The 16,732-nt window shown below is 38.5% G+C and overlaps 1 long non-coding RNA gene across 1 annotated transcript; it reads right to left on the bottom strand.

The window, feature by feature from the left end:
* Positions 1–8,684: 8,684 nt before the first annotated feature.
* Positions 8,685–12,661, bottom strand: LOC140016393 (uncharacterized). The gene is made up of 3 exons (XR_011822786.1): positions 12,458–12,661; positions 10,215–10,295; positions 8,685–8,969 (listed from the first exon to the last, which is right to left on the bottom strand). It is a non-coding gene; the product is annotated as an uncharacterized lncRNA (long non-coding RNA).
* Between the last annotated feature and the right edge of the window lie 4,071 nt (positions 12,662–16,732).

Genomic DNA, 16,732 nt, shown 5'->3' with positions numbered 1-16,732 from the left:
AGCCATTATAGTCCATTGCCAATCATCACAAACAACCACACCATCATAATCCAATTAAACCAGAAAAAATCATCATAAAATGGAAAACTTCACCAAATCAATTCAAACCAAGGTAAAAACCAGAAATTTCAGCACTCTTATCACTAATAAGCACAACATAAGCATCATTAGGTGTAGTAGGATGTTTCAAGCTTCACTTACCAAAAACCAAGAGAGAGGAAGATGTTGTGCACCTTAGTCCTTCAAACAAAGTTCACCAAACAACTTACTAGCACTAGAAGGAAGAATTTTATGGAGTGAAAACCAAGTTAAGCAAGTGGTTTAGTTGATTTGAGCTAGAAGTTTGCTAGAATGTTGAAGAGTTTTGTCTTTCTTCTTGCTTAGAGAGGGCCGGCCATAAGGAGGAGAAAAATGGTGAATTTTGTGCAATTTTTGGATATTTAACCTTTGGTCAAAAAAGTCAAAATTGTGAATAGTAATTCTTAAAAGGCATCCAATAAGAAGGTGACACTTGGCACCTTCATAAATGCATTCTTATCTTTCTTTTCTCTCTCACATCAATCACTTCACACACACTACTTATCTCTTAACACCCGATAAATTTTAAACAGTATCCGAAACTTAACCTTATCGGTCGAATTTTTCCGAACTTTTCGCACTAGTGGGTCCCACGTCCACTATTTACTCTTAATTTCTCAAAATCTAACCAATACTAGAAAAATCATCTAAAAACTTTATTTACTCATAAAAATTATCTGGAGAATTTTCTAATAAAGAAAATGTAGAAAAAAAACGGGTTTTCAATCTTAACCGGAACTTAGGGTTTAAATCTTAATCCCTACTTAGGGTTTTCGAAATACTCCCAAAACCAAACGTTACCGCCCAATTAATGAATATATCAACGTAGAACGAACTGGGGCCTCACAATATACCCCTTTTTCGAGTTTGGGAGGCCTTTATCTGGGCTTTTGCCTCCTCAATTCTTTGAGCTTTTTCAAGAACTTCCGTAAAAGTATTTACTTGTGCCGCCGCTAATGCCTCCTGGATGTCCAAATTCAATCCCTGTATGAACCGTCTCACTCTTCGCCATTCGGTGGCTACTAGTTCCAAAGCAAACTTGGATAATCTTGTAAATTTTGTCTCATATTTAGCCACACTCAATGTTCCCTGGCGTAACCCAATAAACTCCTCCTCCCTCCTTTCTTGGACTAAAGGTGGGAGGTACTTCTCGTGAAATTCTCTTATAAAGTTCGCCCATGTCCAAATAGTCTGTTCTCTTTCCCACTTTGCTCTAATTACGTTCCACCAGGATCGGGCCGGTCCCTCAAATTGAAACACTGCAAAGTTCACCTGCCTTTGCTCAGTGTAGTTTAGGGCTGTGAAGATATTAACCATAGTTTCTATCCATTGTTTAGCTACATCTGGATAGGACCCGCCAAGGAATTTTGGAGGAGCAAACTTCTGGAACCTTTCAAGAGCCTTATCTTCGCCTATCTCAGGGTTCCGAGGTTGGTTTACGGGTATTTGGCCTTGTTGATCCACTAATCTTGCCAAGATATCCGTCATTTGTTGCATTGCCGCCGCCATTTGGTCTCCGGTTGCAACTCTTGATCCTTATTCTTGCTCGGCTGACGTTTCCCTTTCTGCTCTTGGTTCTGGGGTTCGTTTAGTTCCACGGCCACGACCTTGTCCTCGACTACGTCTTCCCTCCATATTATTTTCCTCTCTTTTCTTTTCTTTTCCAAAAGGTAATTAAGTGAATATGCGCAGTAAGATGATGAAAGTAACTAACTTCTAGCACACTAATTACGCAAATAAGCATATTCACATATAACATATCATACACACAAGAAAACACATCACTTTAGGCATGCAGCCAAAAGCAAGCAAGTAATCAAAAGCAGTCAATATTACACGGGTATGTATTAACATATCACAATCAAAAATTATGGGCAGCAATACAAAGGCAAATCAAAAGAGAAGGTGGTATGTCGTCCCAGTTAAATTAACCCCGTTCGATCTCTCACGTCACTTTCTAATCAAGCCAGATATCCGCCGACCTCTTATATTCATTCTAGTCGGACAAAGCCTGTTCATGGTCCCAAAATATAAATCTCATATACTTAACACCACCTTAACTCTGGAGTACTCGGGCACAAGAATCCGAAATAAGATAATTCACCTCTCGAGCTGGCCAGTCCCAAGAGTAAACCATCTACAATCGAAATTTCTACCCGACGTACCTATTTATAATCCTCAGATACCTCAAGGAAGATTTAAGGCCTATAACATTCCCAATTCAGAGCTTATGCTCGAACGAGCACTTAGTCCGTCATACCTATTCACCACTCAGTCCAGACTCACTCCGCACAGAGACCACGCGAAGCAGGCTCTGATACCAACTGTGACAGCCCCACCTTCCCCTAAGGCGAACCAGAGGGTTCGGCGGACCGCCTGCCCAACTCTCGCCGGGACTCAGTCGTTCACTCACACAATCAGAAATAGAACCACAAGAAAAACAAAACGAGGATCCAAAACTTAAAACAAAACTTATATACATAGATATCTCAGAAGGAAGTACAACCGTCAAATATACAGAGGTTCTCAATTTACCATACAACCAGCCCGTGCCAAGCACTAGAGCGAGAACCATTACAAAAGAAAAACCAATAGCTAGACCTAGCTAGTCTATACAGGCTCTCATCTTTGCTCGCCTTCCCCTGCTAAGGAAAACAAAACTAAAGGAATGAGCTAAAAGCTCAGTGAGGTTCCGAACACGTAGGCAACCAAGAAGTGCATTGCATTCATTACACGTAGCCAATAATTCAAGATACAAATATAAGATAAAGCGATAAACACATTCATTAAAAGGATACGGGCTCATAAGGAGCCATTCGTTCATTCGTTCGTTCATTCATTCTCCTTTCGTTCCCTTATACCTTCAATCATTTGAAAATGCACTTTGTATAAGTAAAACCCTCGTTCATTCATTCGTTCATTCATTCATTCACCCCCTTCCCTGATCGTTGGCCAGGCTCCACCAGACTTCAAGGTAATACTCGAGTATACCAAAACGTTCACCCAGGTCTCTAATCGTCCGACCGAGTTCGGTTCTGGCTCGAGACAACCGGTAACAAGGGGCAGTGGCCGGTTCAGCCAAAAGGCTTACATTCATGCACAAATAACATTTCAATCATTCAATCATTGAAAACTTCACAATCATTTTGTTTTCACAATCATTTAGGCCGAGTGCGATAAAGTACACACTCACTTAGAAAACTCGTTTTAGCAATCATTGAAGGCATTTAACATGTTATCAATCAGTCATACCAGCCATATAATCATGAAACATAACAAACAAGGAACACTCACCAAGCAAGCAAGTGATATTTCATACACCTCCGCCTAAAGAGCACCTTGGACCACCGTCACGTCCTAACCATTCAAATAAGCACAATAAGACTCAATTCCAAGTCATAAACCAATTCCACATACTACCAAAAATAAGGCTCCATTAGAACGTATAGGTACCAATGTAAGCTAGGGTAAGTCCGGAAATAAAGGTTAAGCCTTAAAACCTAAAAATAGTTTTGACGTCATCTAGTGTATTGGCCACAACCGACACTACGTTTATCAGATGGAGGTGCAATATACACCGTTTCGAAGCTAATAAACAGGGATACAATGATGAAGAAAGCCACTCAGTCCAGTTTGTAGTGCAACGAGGTCAAAAATTCAGTATACTAAACCAGAACCACTTAAACAGGTTAACAAACCACATTATGGTTAAACATCCATAATTCAGGCTACAAAAATCCAATTCAGGTGATTCCAAAGCCATCCAAAAGCTAAGAGTCCAGGATACATTTCTTAAGAAGGCATCAAAAACCAAATCAGTAGTATTCCTGGTCAAAACCACCAATTACAGAAGCTGATTAACATGTTCGGGTAGAAACAGGGCAGCAGGGGTATTTCTATCTTTTTACAGGCTAAGTTGCTTCGATTGGGCTGATATTCTGCAGAAAACTATAAAATATCATTCCCTACAACTTTCATGCTTTGGACTAAGGCCAATTCGGCCTCTAACTATGGGTAACAGAACCGGGCAGAATCAAGCAGTCATAAGTTTCATTCCTGGAATTTTAAGAAATCCATGCACTCCAATGCTAATCTTCTTATTTTTGGCTTGATTCACCACCTCAACCTCATAGACAAGCTTGTATACACTATATACCATCCACACAAGAAGAAACATGGCTGAACAACACAAAACCCTACCTTACTAATTCACCCAAAATCATCACAACTACTTGTATAGTTACCAATTTAATCAAAACTTGAGTTATATAGCAACTTGAGCAAGAATACAAGCACCAAAGATAAGGGACAACCAATATACCTCAATAAAGATGGTAGCTTAGAGTTTTCCTCTCCAAAATCACTCCACCAAAGCCTTTAAATCTCCTTAGTGAGCAAGTTTTATGGAGTAGTTGGTACAAACTTTGATTGGAACTCAAGATTCAAGCACAAGTTGAAGTTGGAGTTGAAGGTTTCTCTCTTGTTTTTTCCCTCCCCTAAAATTTCAGCCAAGCTCAAGAAAAATGGAAGAAAATGGAGCCAAGAAGAAGATAAAAAGGAAGGAAAATGTCTTGGTCAAGACCTTGGTTGGATTTGTGACACATGGCTTAATCCCAAATATGTCCACCAAAATATCTCTCTTTTCCTTAGACAATAATGGTGGCTGGCTTAAGGGTTAATTAAGAGCTAATTAGCCCAACTAAAACAAGGAAATGAAGGTAATAAAGTGGTGGTCAAGTGGTGTACTCACTCAGTAACAAACGGTACCCGTCGGTTCGGGCCGATTTTCTTAAATCAAGTGTACTAGGGTTTTTTCCTTCCTATTCACTAACTTTATATCATTGCTTCTAATCACATATTATTTCTCACCTAAAAGTCACTCTTAAGCACCAAATTTGATCCTCGCTCCGTACCGGATAATTATACTACGGATACACGAAAAACCCTATTTCACTTCGATTTGAAATCGAAAAGGAAAACCCTAATTTCCTATGATCATTGGCATTTTTCTAGGGTGATTGAGTAGTAAGATGGTATAGAATAATATTTTCCAAATAATTTTCAAATAAAAGGAAATTTTCAAGAAATATATGAGGAATTTGCAAGTCCTCACAGAGATTCCTACCTGACGTACATATCTATCTTTCCCAAGTACCATGATAAGGGATTTACACTTATAACAGGCACAATTCATAGCTTATGTCTAAGTAGAGCACTCAGTCCTTTACACTTATTCACATATTCGGGACCATAACACCATTTAGCCCAAACTCACTCCGAGCAGAGATCACGCGAAGCAACTCTGATACCAACTGTGACAGCCCCACCTTCCCCTAAGGCATACCCTAAGGGTTAGTGAACTGCCTGCCTAACTCTCGCCAGGACTACTAAGCCGAAAACATGCTTACCAAACCATATGATGCAATAGGACTTCGATTAAACGCTCCAACGAATACAAGAAAAGTTCACGAAGACCATAGAGACGTACAATCTCAGGCAAATACACTTAAAATACATGATTAACCACTTATAGATATACACTGGAGTTTTTAATAAGTTAACTTGAAGTACAAGCCATAATATCTATACTTTATCAAAATACAATTAGGGTTTACTATTACAGAAGAGCTTAATCAGAAGAATAGCTATAACTAGCTCTACTCTTATCTTCAAAAGTCATTGTTCCCAAAATATTGTCCCATATAGGGAAAACAAAGATAACGGGGATGAGCTTTCAATCAATGAGGTACCAACAGGTCAAGCAGTCGAGAATCACGAAAGTACATGTATAATTAATCAAACATAGACTTCAAATAAAGAGGAAGAACATCATAGTTAAACCGAAAGTAAAAGAATACAGATGGCTCTCAAGTGCCAAGTTCCTCTTTTGCATTACTTGATCCAAACCTGTTGACCTTCCGTCAACGTTTAAAGAAACGATCATGACTGTAGACCCCACTTTACACCAAGTGCCATCCACCAAACATCCCCTTTACCGGGCCTGAATGCCTCAAGTAGAAACAGGGATGATAATACTCGAGTATACCAATTAGTCGAGAAGATAACACTCCACTCGACAAAACAGGAGACCCAGGGTTAGTTACCTAATCGACCAAGACCTTGCCGGCTCGACTCGAATAACTAGCCACAGAGTTTGAGCTCAGATGTCACCGCAAGGTTGTTAGATATAAGCCTCCAAAAAATATCAAATCATGCACAAGTAACAGATTCGAGTTTATACACGAACCAGTAAAACAAGCAAGAGAAACGAATGCAATAAATTACACCCTCGTTTTGTCCAAAATAAACAGGAGTCATAGTTATTCAAGTCACAAATTGCAAGAACAAGTAAACCAATTAAGCAACAAGTCATGCGAGTGGGACAATCACCAATCAAATGCAACCCTTCGCTTGAACCCTGGTTCATCCTCTTGAACCATCTCGAGTCCTATGATCACATATTATATTAAAAGACTAACAAAACGAAGCAAAAATACATGAAGAACTTAAGGTTTCTAAGACTTCATTTCTTTTCACTTAAACCTCAATTCCACTCATAAACCATACCCAAAATGATTGACCAACTCCACACTTAAAGTGGGAAATGAAAGTAAAACAGTTGTAAGAGAACAGAATTTCTCAGCTTTGCGCAACACTTTTTCAATAATCATATCTTAAGCTTCTTAAGTCCAAAATTGATAAACTTTATGCCATCGGAAATAGACACAAAGGGTTACAATTTTCCAGAAGACACATTTGTAAGATTCAATCCCTAAGTCAGTCAAATTCGAGCCTCAAGTTGCCACTTCATCCAGTAAAAGACAGAATGGGTATGCAATTTTAGTCAACTTTGAAAAATCACAGATATTCATGAGAATTGAGAAGAAGGCTGAAATTTTCATGGTGGATGGTATTCTAACTCTAGTTTCAAACGCAATAAACCAAACTAAATTCTGACTTTTCTACAACAAGATATAGCAGATTTCCTAAGGCTACCCATTGTTTCCTGCAGACAAATTTTCAGCAGCACCTCCTTTGTGTTTACTAATTGTTTCCAGCCAATTCTAGGCTTCATTCTTACCACAAAACAGCCTCAACTCAAGCATATACCTACCAAGCCAACAACTCACTAAAGCAAGCATATAACCATGACCTATGCAAGATAGAAAATGAAACCCTATTCTGAAATTCCTACTCACAAGCTGGAATTTTCTTTAGGCAAATCAGACTAGCATATAAACGCTAGATATTGCACATAGCAAAGCTACTAAACCTTGGCCAACACTTAAGCATCATATGTGGGCAGAAAATTACCACAACACTACTTCGAATCATGAAATTTATTATAAAACTACCACTTTAGCAACCCTAAATCACTAGTATGGTAGTATTAGAAGCAAAGAGGGATTTCTTGGCAAACTTACCTTATAACCTCAAGAAAGATGGCAACTTAATGCTTCTTCCTCCAAAATCATTCCACTAACACCTTTAATCTTTCTTAGTGAGCAACTCTTATGGAGTGGTTTGCCAAGTTGATGGCTAAATCTCAAGATTCAAGCAAGAATTGAGGTGGAAGATGAAGTGCTCTCTCACTTGTTTTTCCTCTCACAATTTTCGGCCAAGAGATGCAAAAATGAAGACAATTTGTGGTCAAATGTGGTTTTAGTAAAGTTAAGAAGACTTGGTCAAAGTCCAACATCCAACGGTTTCACAACACTTGGCTCTTTTAGGGTTTGACCTCATCTTTTTGTCTTCGAAAGGTTAATCTATCTAGCTAAACTCTAATTATCCCTTAGCACCTTATAATAACATCCCTTTATGCAAAATTTTGCCTAGTAGTCAAAATTCTATTACACGGACCGCATTAGTGGGTCTCACGTCCATAATGTACTTCAAACTTAACATGAACTAACTTATACTAGGAAAATGATTTAAAAACTATACTCACTTATAAAAATATCTAGGAAATTAAGATAATAATTTAAAATAAAGAAAATTCATTCAAAGAAATAAATAAATACAACCTAATTTTTTGGGTTCTCACGTGTTTAAACTTCCACCATGTGACGGCCCCGCTTCCCCCTAGGGCGTACCAAAGGGGCAGGCGGCATTTACCGCACTTGCGGGTCCCACGTTCAAAACGCACTTCAAAATTAACGTGGACTAACTTGGATCGAGAAAATGATTTGGAAACTATATTTCCTTATAGAAATGTATAAAAAATTAATATATTGAAGAAAACAAACTTAGAGACAAGAAAACAAAATAATGTCGAGAAAATATATAAAAATTTTCGGTTTCTCATACTCCTAGTTTTCGGGGCGTCACACACCACAACTTCATAGAAAAAGCCTGGAACACCTCAATCAGTCGCCGGAGGCCCAAACCCTCTTCGCCATAGGGCCAACGCAAGTCCTCCCACTTCATCCAATGGAATCGTGGGCCAAACTCTGACGCACCCTACAGGAAGGTAGCCATAGCTCACACCAGCTCCCGCAATACCCCCTTGGGTGGCGCCGCCGCCGCTAGTAAGTGAATTGGCATAGAGGACAAAACGTGCTTGAGCAGTACAACTCTCCCTCCTAGTGATAGGATACGGTGCTTGTAACGCCCCCACTTCTCCCTAAGGCGAACCAAAGGGTATCCGCGGGACGCCTGCCCAGCTCTCGCCAGGACTCACTACAATCCATCATTCAAAAGCTCGAAATACTTTAAGTAACTTCAATACATAATTAAAGTACTCCAAATATCTCACACTTACAATTATACAGCTTCCAAGCTTAAATACAACCCAACGGAAAAGGGTACAATAGCCATCCGTTATAATATAACTTAAAGTTTTCAAAAGAAAACAATCTAGTACTACTCACGAGCACCCTTGGTCTCGAACCCTGTAAAAGAAAACCACAACGTGGGATGAGCTACACAGCCCAGTGAGGTTCCAATACACTCTAACAGTTCAAATAACTCAAGTAAGTTGGGCATATCATATGCATGGTTCAATGTTACACAATGGCGTGTTATCATGAGGTGATAATCATTGTACGAGTAATTTGAGACATTTATCATGGTATGAGACATTTATCATGAGACAGGTATCATGATATAAGTACATTGGTCAGGTAACAGGTATGGAGCATATCTCAGGCATAGTTCAGGATTTCATGTTGACATTTTAGCATGAAACAATTATCATGATACAAGGTAAACATATACGGTAGGATACGGTGTTCCAGTAGAACTCTGTCGGTCATCTGCACCTTATGACTTCTGATCCCCACGGTACGGTCTGGCCATCGCCTTATCCCTCCAGTGGTAATACTCGAGTATACCGAAACGGTGGCCCAGGGTTCCAACCTACCCGACCGAGCCCAGTCCTGGCTCGAGTAGGTCAGTAACCAAGGGCAGGGCCCAAGTTCAGCTTAGAGCTTACAACATGCACAGGTAACCAAGTAATTCGACAAAAGGTAAAATTCATCATTTGAGTAGGTCGAGTGAGGTAAAGTACACACTTGCCTAATAATGATGGACAGCTTCATATAACATGTGATTCATGATAATCAAGTAATCAGGTGGTCAAATAACCAAGTAAGTTGGTGATCACGTAAGCAGATAACCAAGTAAGCAAGTGACCAAATAGATTAGAAAACGGTAAGTAAACACGGTTAACGGTAAACGGTAAACGGTTAACGGTAGTAATTACGGTTAATTGGTAGACATATATCATTTCAATAGGCCGCCATTGGCCGTTTTTCACTTTCACCACGTAAGAGTCGAGGAGATTCACTCCAACCGACTTATGCTGTCATAGCATAATTAATCATTTAGACACATCATGTAAATATGCTCTCCAAACATTTCATATCTAGTATTTCAAGTAATCACATAAGTATGCTCTTTAAGCATTTCATATCGAATAGTTCAAGTAGTCACGTAAATATACTCTTCAAGTGTTTCATATCGAATAGTTCAAATATACATACTTCAGGTGTTTCATGTCGAGTAATTCAAGTATACATTATTCAAATATGCATGAGTGTGGCAAATACTTAACATATAGCACTTAACACTTAATAATCATGACATAAGCGTGTCCTAGACTTATTCGATTACGTATTCCTATATGGAACACTCACCTAGTCAAAACAAGCGAGTAGTTCTTAAACAAGCGTCTTAGGTGTCCGCTCCGAGTTCCTCTGGGAGATTCCCTCGAGTGCCTGAGCAAACAATAATCAACTACCACTCAAAATCATTCTAATTATCGAGGAAAATTGTACACTAGTACAATCTAAGAAATTAACGCAGAGACGAGTCTAAGAGTTCGTGTAACTCGAGGTTCAAAAGTGGGTTTTAAAATACAAGACAAATCTGATTTCCATCTTTGAAATCAAATGTAAAACGATCAAATGATATTGAAGGAAAATGGAGGGTTTGAAACCCTTAGTTTCCTTTAAGTTAGAAAATTCCAGATTTAACAAGCAATATTTGAAAAATCATATTTCACTCTCCACAAGTCCAAAATTGGAAAACTTGGTACTGTTGGAATCCTCTTTCAAAGTACTAAAAGTTCTTAGAAGACACTTTTCCACGAATGTAAGTGAAAGGCACTCAAATTTTGGCTCAAAGTTGGTAACTTGAATTACCAAGACAGATTTAAGTTGGTTTTTGGCCAACTTTAGAAATTCGGCAAAATTCACTTGTTTTGAACTAACCTTTGAAATTTGGAAATCAATTAGTGTTGCAATCCAAGAGTATAACAAAACAAGCGGAACGAGAAACGGAGTTTCGAGCACCAAGATATAGTACCTCCAAGTTGCTGAAAAAGTTAAGACTGTTGGGCTATTTTCCAGGTTTAAAACTAGATTTGAAATATCATTTGGTCATCAAGTTGGCATTAGAAATACATCAAACTTGGTACACTAAATCTTCCATGTGTGAACAACATTTCTACTAAGATTCGTACAAAAACTCTCACGGTAAGGTAGTCATTAAAACAACCAAAGTTTATGAAGAGTTTCAAGGCTAAACTACCTTCTCACTTTTCTTTCGTTTACAAACTTTTTGTACCATGAAATCAGTTCCAAATCTCTCCATTATTGAAACCAAGAGTTCATAAACATCCACTGAGCAATTTAAAGACCATTGACATCCAAATTCTAGAAATAAAACTCTCCAAATCAGATTTGACCATTTGGCTAAGAGAAAACGAAAAGTTTTCCAGATTCGATGAGCGAATTTTGTGACATGATTTGCATATCAAAATGGTCTTAGAATATTACCAAATTTTGTACAATTAAACCTCCATATGAGGATTACTCTTCTATCAAATTTCATTTGAAAATTCACACGGGAAGGTAGTTAACTAAACCATCAAAGTTCAGGAAATTTCCCAAGGTAAAACTGTCTTCTAGCTCTTCTTTCCTTTTTAAACATTTTGTCCAAAGCAACCAACCCAAATCTGGTTTATTTGTGAAACAAAGTCCAAGGAACATCTAATCTAAAGTTTGGTAGATGTCGGACATCAAAGTTTCCAAAACAACAAGTCCCAAATCATTGTTAGTTACAAATCTGTCCAAGTGGAAAATTCTATCACTGTAGCAGTTTCAAACTTTGGCCACAACTCACTCCATTCAACTTGGAATTGGGCGTGGTTGATGGCGTTGGAAAGCTCTCTTCTAAAGCTGAATTTTCTCAGAAGAAACCATTTTCAAATACCATTCACAAATAGCTCGTTTTTGAGCATCAAGAAGCAATTTCTGTCCTGTCTCCTGGAGAGCAACGAAACAGGACAGTGATATTCAATCGAATGGTGTGGCTCACTCAAGTGGAACCAGAATGTGAAATTGGTACCGATGGAAAGCTAGGAATGTCTAGTTTCCAATGCCGCAAACGGCACTTGATTTCGACATCGGAACAAAGAGTTATGGCCGTTACAAAATGACTGCCTGGGCAATACGGGATTCATTTTCCAGTTTTGCTAACTTTGGAAATCAACTCATTTGACCAACCAAATCATGTTATTTTTCAATGAAATTTTGTACACACTTACAATAATAGATAAACAACATAATAAATTCATTAGAATCTCAAAATCTGGCACGAAAACGGTCGGACAAGGCAGGGGTAAAACGGTCACTTTTGCTCCAAGCACCTCCTTTGATTTTCTAGCAACAATACAACATTAATCTACTAATATAAGCACTAAACCACCATTAATTTCATCATCCAACATCAAATCAGCAACAACCCAAGAGTGGGAGTTCATAGAGCCCACTTTCACATTTTATACCATAAACAAGACTACCCACATGATTATATAACCTTATATGTGCAATAAATCTTACAAAAACTAAGATCTATGGGTTGGATGATTTGCTACCTTCTTGGATGATTAGATCAGAAATTTTGGTCACTCTTTGCTCCAGAAAACCGTGGCTTTTCAGCTCCCTTTTGCAGCTCAAAATACTCCTCAAGTGTTAAGCTAAGTGTAGTTCGAATTTGGAGTGAATTGGAAGAGGTTTGGTGAAGATTTGATGGAGGAATTGGAAGAACTCTTGAGCTGTTTTTCTTGCTTTGTTGTTCGGCCAGACGAGGGAGCAAGAGAGAGAAATTGTGGTCTGAAATGAGGCTTCCAAAGGAAGCTTAATGACTAAGGATTGGGTGCACAAAAGTCAACCGCAAAAAGTGCGCGCACGCGCGCGTTTTGTGCTCGATTCCTCTCGCGTTTGTTTCACTAGTGTACTAAACTTCTAATGCATTTATATTCATATAAATATTATTCACTCTTAATTGTCCCAAAATAAGGGTCTAAAGTTCCTCAATTTAAATTGCGCGTGTGAAAACGCGTATCTCCAATTTAAGCGCAATAACGCGAAACTTCCGAGAAATTCTTATAACGATAGTACTAATAACTATCACTTGAGTATTTAAACATTAAAATTCCTATTTTAAGACTAAGGCACGTATCTCCAATTTTTCTGAGCTCAGTGTATCCTCAAATCGGCTATCGTTCCAAATGCACGTGCACTATTTCACTTATCGGGCTTTCGGAAATTAATTTTTGAAACAAGTCATTTTAAAAATATAATGAAACTATATTTCCATGTAATTAGGTCTCAAGAGCTTAGAAAATAATATTCGGAGTAAAAGACCAAATAAATAATTAAATAAGCTAGAAATAGGAGATTAAATAAGTAAATTTTGCGAGTCCTCACAGTGCTTCCAAGATAGGATCTTGTGAATAACACCCTTGCACATCTCCACAAAGTGATCCTTCTTCCGTCTGCCAATAAACAATGGGCACCCAAGGTATCTGACCGGAAACTCCCGCTTTCGGAACCCTGTCACCTGCCTGATAATCCTGCAATGGTGCAGTCCGAGTCGGGGGTGTACTAAAAAGCAACTCTTCTGGATATTGATCTTTTGTCCCGAGACTTCACAGTACCCCTCCAGGATTCGTATTAACAAGTGCAAAGAAGACTTCAAACCGCTAGTGAAAATGACCACATCATCGACAAAAGACAGATGGGTGACCACAGGGCACTCATGAGGAACCTTGAAAGGATGAAACTGGCACTACTCTACTAAGGCGTTCAAGGCCCTAGCAAGAACGTCAGCTCCAATCACAAATAATGCCGGAGAGATTGGATCACACTGCAGCAAGCCACGCTTAGACAGGAAAAAATCATGTGGGACGCCATTGACCAAGACAGAGAACCATACGATCAAGACCAGCCACCAAATAGCACCAATCCAGGTCTCAGAAAATCGAAAGCACCTCAAAATCTACAAGAGAAAGCACCAAGACACCCAGTCATAGGCCTTCATGTGACGCCCCCACTTCTCCTTAAGGCGAACCAAAGGGTATCGGCTGGACACCTGCCCAGCTCTCGCCAAGACTCAATACAATTTCAGTTCAAACTTAAAATATAACGACTAATAACCAAAGTCGAAATAAAGACAAGAAGTCATTTCCATACATGAATATTTAACCTTACATCACAAGTTTCAAAGTACATTCACTTGCCCAAAATATATAACTTCCAAAAGGTGTCTAGTCCCAAAAGACTCATAATTCTAATCAAAAGTGCCTCAAGTCGACTTCTCCAAAACCCGTTCCATCTCAATCCCTGCTAAGGAAAACAAATCTAATGGGATGAGCTAAGACTCAGTGAGGCCAAGAAAACATGCAAAATACATAGTTCAAGTAGCCATGGAGTTTAAGCAAGAATTTAAAGTGGTAACACTCAAGAAATTTTGCAATTTCAAATAAACACATTCAATGAGGATACAGGAGCTCTCAGGAGCTAAGTTCCACTAGCTTTGCCAAACCTCGATCAATTATCTCCCCGCGATGACACTCCGTCAACCGAGTCGGTATTTAAGTCCGTAGAACTCCACTTACATGTCAATTCTGTCCACCATATCCCGCACCGGGCCCGAACTTCAATAAAAGGCAATACTACGCGAGTAGTCCAAGCAAGATCTCTCAATAGATCAAGCTTACAGTTATCTCATGGTTCACCAAGCTCCTCGACCAAGCCCTTGTTGGCTTGAGTCACAAGGTCGCCAATTGAGATTTGGGCGTCCCCCAGTTATCGTTATAAGTCGATGACATTCAGCCCAATCGACAAATACCGTTATAGGCCGATGAGCGCACTCCAATCGGCATGCATATAGTTCAGTTATAAGTCGAGGAGATTCACTCCATCGACATGTAGACAGTTCAGTTATAAGTCGAGGAGATTCACTCCAACGACATCCAGTCAACCAAATACAAATCAGTTATAAGTAATTTAGTTGTACAATCAGTTAAAAGAGAACGAGTGCGATAACGTACACACTCGACTCAACAGTTAAAAACCATTGGCTACAACTTGCATGTTTTGGACAAAATCTAATTCGGTAAGGAGCATAGTGTAAATTCACAGTCAGATTGGGTGAAATGACAACCCTGTTCGCTGAATTCCTACCTAGACCAGTCTGGGTATTTCCGACTTTTCACAAGCTACCGAGCTCAGATTGAGCTGAAATTTTACAGACAACTATAAAATATCATTCTCTACAACTTTCATGTTTCAACCTGAGGCTAATCCAACCTCTAGCATGCTCAAAAAAATTCGGACAGAACAGGCCTGTTTGGAACCCTAATCTGGAATTCATGCATTCAAGTGCTAATCTTCCACAAAACAACATCTAAAACAACTAAAAACCACTAATAAGCAATGAATTGAAGTAAAGAGGATGTTTTAGGCAAAATACCTTAAAACCACAAGAAAGGTAGTAGCTTGGAGCTTGCCCTTCAAAATCACTCCACTCAATCTTTTAATCTACCTTAGTAAACAACTTTGATGGAGGGTTTTGTAAAAATTCTGGTTAGAATTCAAGATTGGGCAAGAAATTGAAGAACAAATGAAGTTTCTCTCTTGCTCACTCTCTCTCTTGTGTTCAGCCAACAAGCTAAAAAAAATGGAGAAGAATGAAGCTCCAAGATGGCTTTAAGATGACTTAGTCTTCACTTGGATCAAAGGTCACTTTTCCTCCACCAATCAAATTTAAGCTTAGGAAGACCTTAGAAGCTTCAAGGTTACTAATATCTTACTTTGCTAAGTCTCACACTATGGCCCCAATAACTTTTAATCTTTGCAATTAACTTCATGGTTCACCAACTAGTTGAAAAAATAACAATCGCATTTACCGCACTAGCGGGTCCCACGTTCATAATACACTTCAAAATTAACGTGGACTAACTTGGATCAAGAAAATGATTTGAAAACTATATTTCCTTATAAAAATGTATAGAAAATTAATATATTGAAGAAAACAAACTTATAGACAAGAAAACAAAATAATGTCGAGAAAATATATAAAAATTTTCGGTTTCTCACACTCATACTTTTCGGGGCATCACAATCATTACTTGACCTTTTCATTACTTATGGACCTTTGAAGTTCCCAAAATATTTTAATTGGACTTGAACGATGGGTAAATGTTTGCTATTGGGTCCTTAGTAGTCTCTTTCTTTGGAAATTTGATTGATAAATTTTACCTTCTTCGTAACTATGTGTTGTTGGGTTGCAATTAAGCTGCAAATGGGGAGGAATTTGGTGATTTGTTGAATTTGTTTTTGTTTATACTTTACTATTTAATTGGTGCCTTGACCCTTTTATTGTTTTGAAGCCATTTTTCCTTCATTTGGTTACCATTGCGAGGGATGTATACTCTATCCTTTATTTTTTTGACTTTATTTGACCCTACGTGCGCATATGTGCCTTATGTGTGCAATTGCATGACTTTAAGTGTTTACTTCATTGTTCACCTTATTCATTTCTTTAGTTGCTTAGTTTTTGCTTTAATTTTAGTTCAATGTTATCATTTGAAGGCACCCGCATGCCAAAATTGTAATAGGTAGAGATTTAATTGTTTTTTTCCTTCTCATTTCCCCTTTTAGATTGTAGTAGGCTTTCCCCCCTAAAATGTAATAGTTAGGGGCTTAATTGCCTTATGTGTTTTGCATGATTAGGTGCTATGTGTTTAATCGCTTTCTTAGGTTTTTGGCATCTAGATATGCATGCTTATGTGTTATGTGAATTACGTGCTCACATGTCTACTTGTTTTAATTATGCACTTTACTTATATATGTGTACAATGGAT

This window comes from Coffea arabica, chromosome 11c, assembly GCF_036785885.1.
Source record: "Coffea arabica cultivar ET-39 chromosome 11c, Coffea Arabica ET-39 HiFi, whole genome shotgun sequence".
NCBI lineage: Eukaryota > Viridiplantae > Streptophyta > Magnoliopsida > Gentianales > Rubiaceae > Coffea > Coffea arabica.
This window is presented reverse-complemented; position numbering and strand designations above follow the sequence as displayed.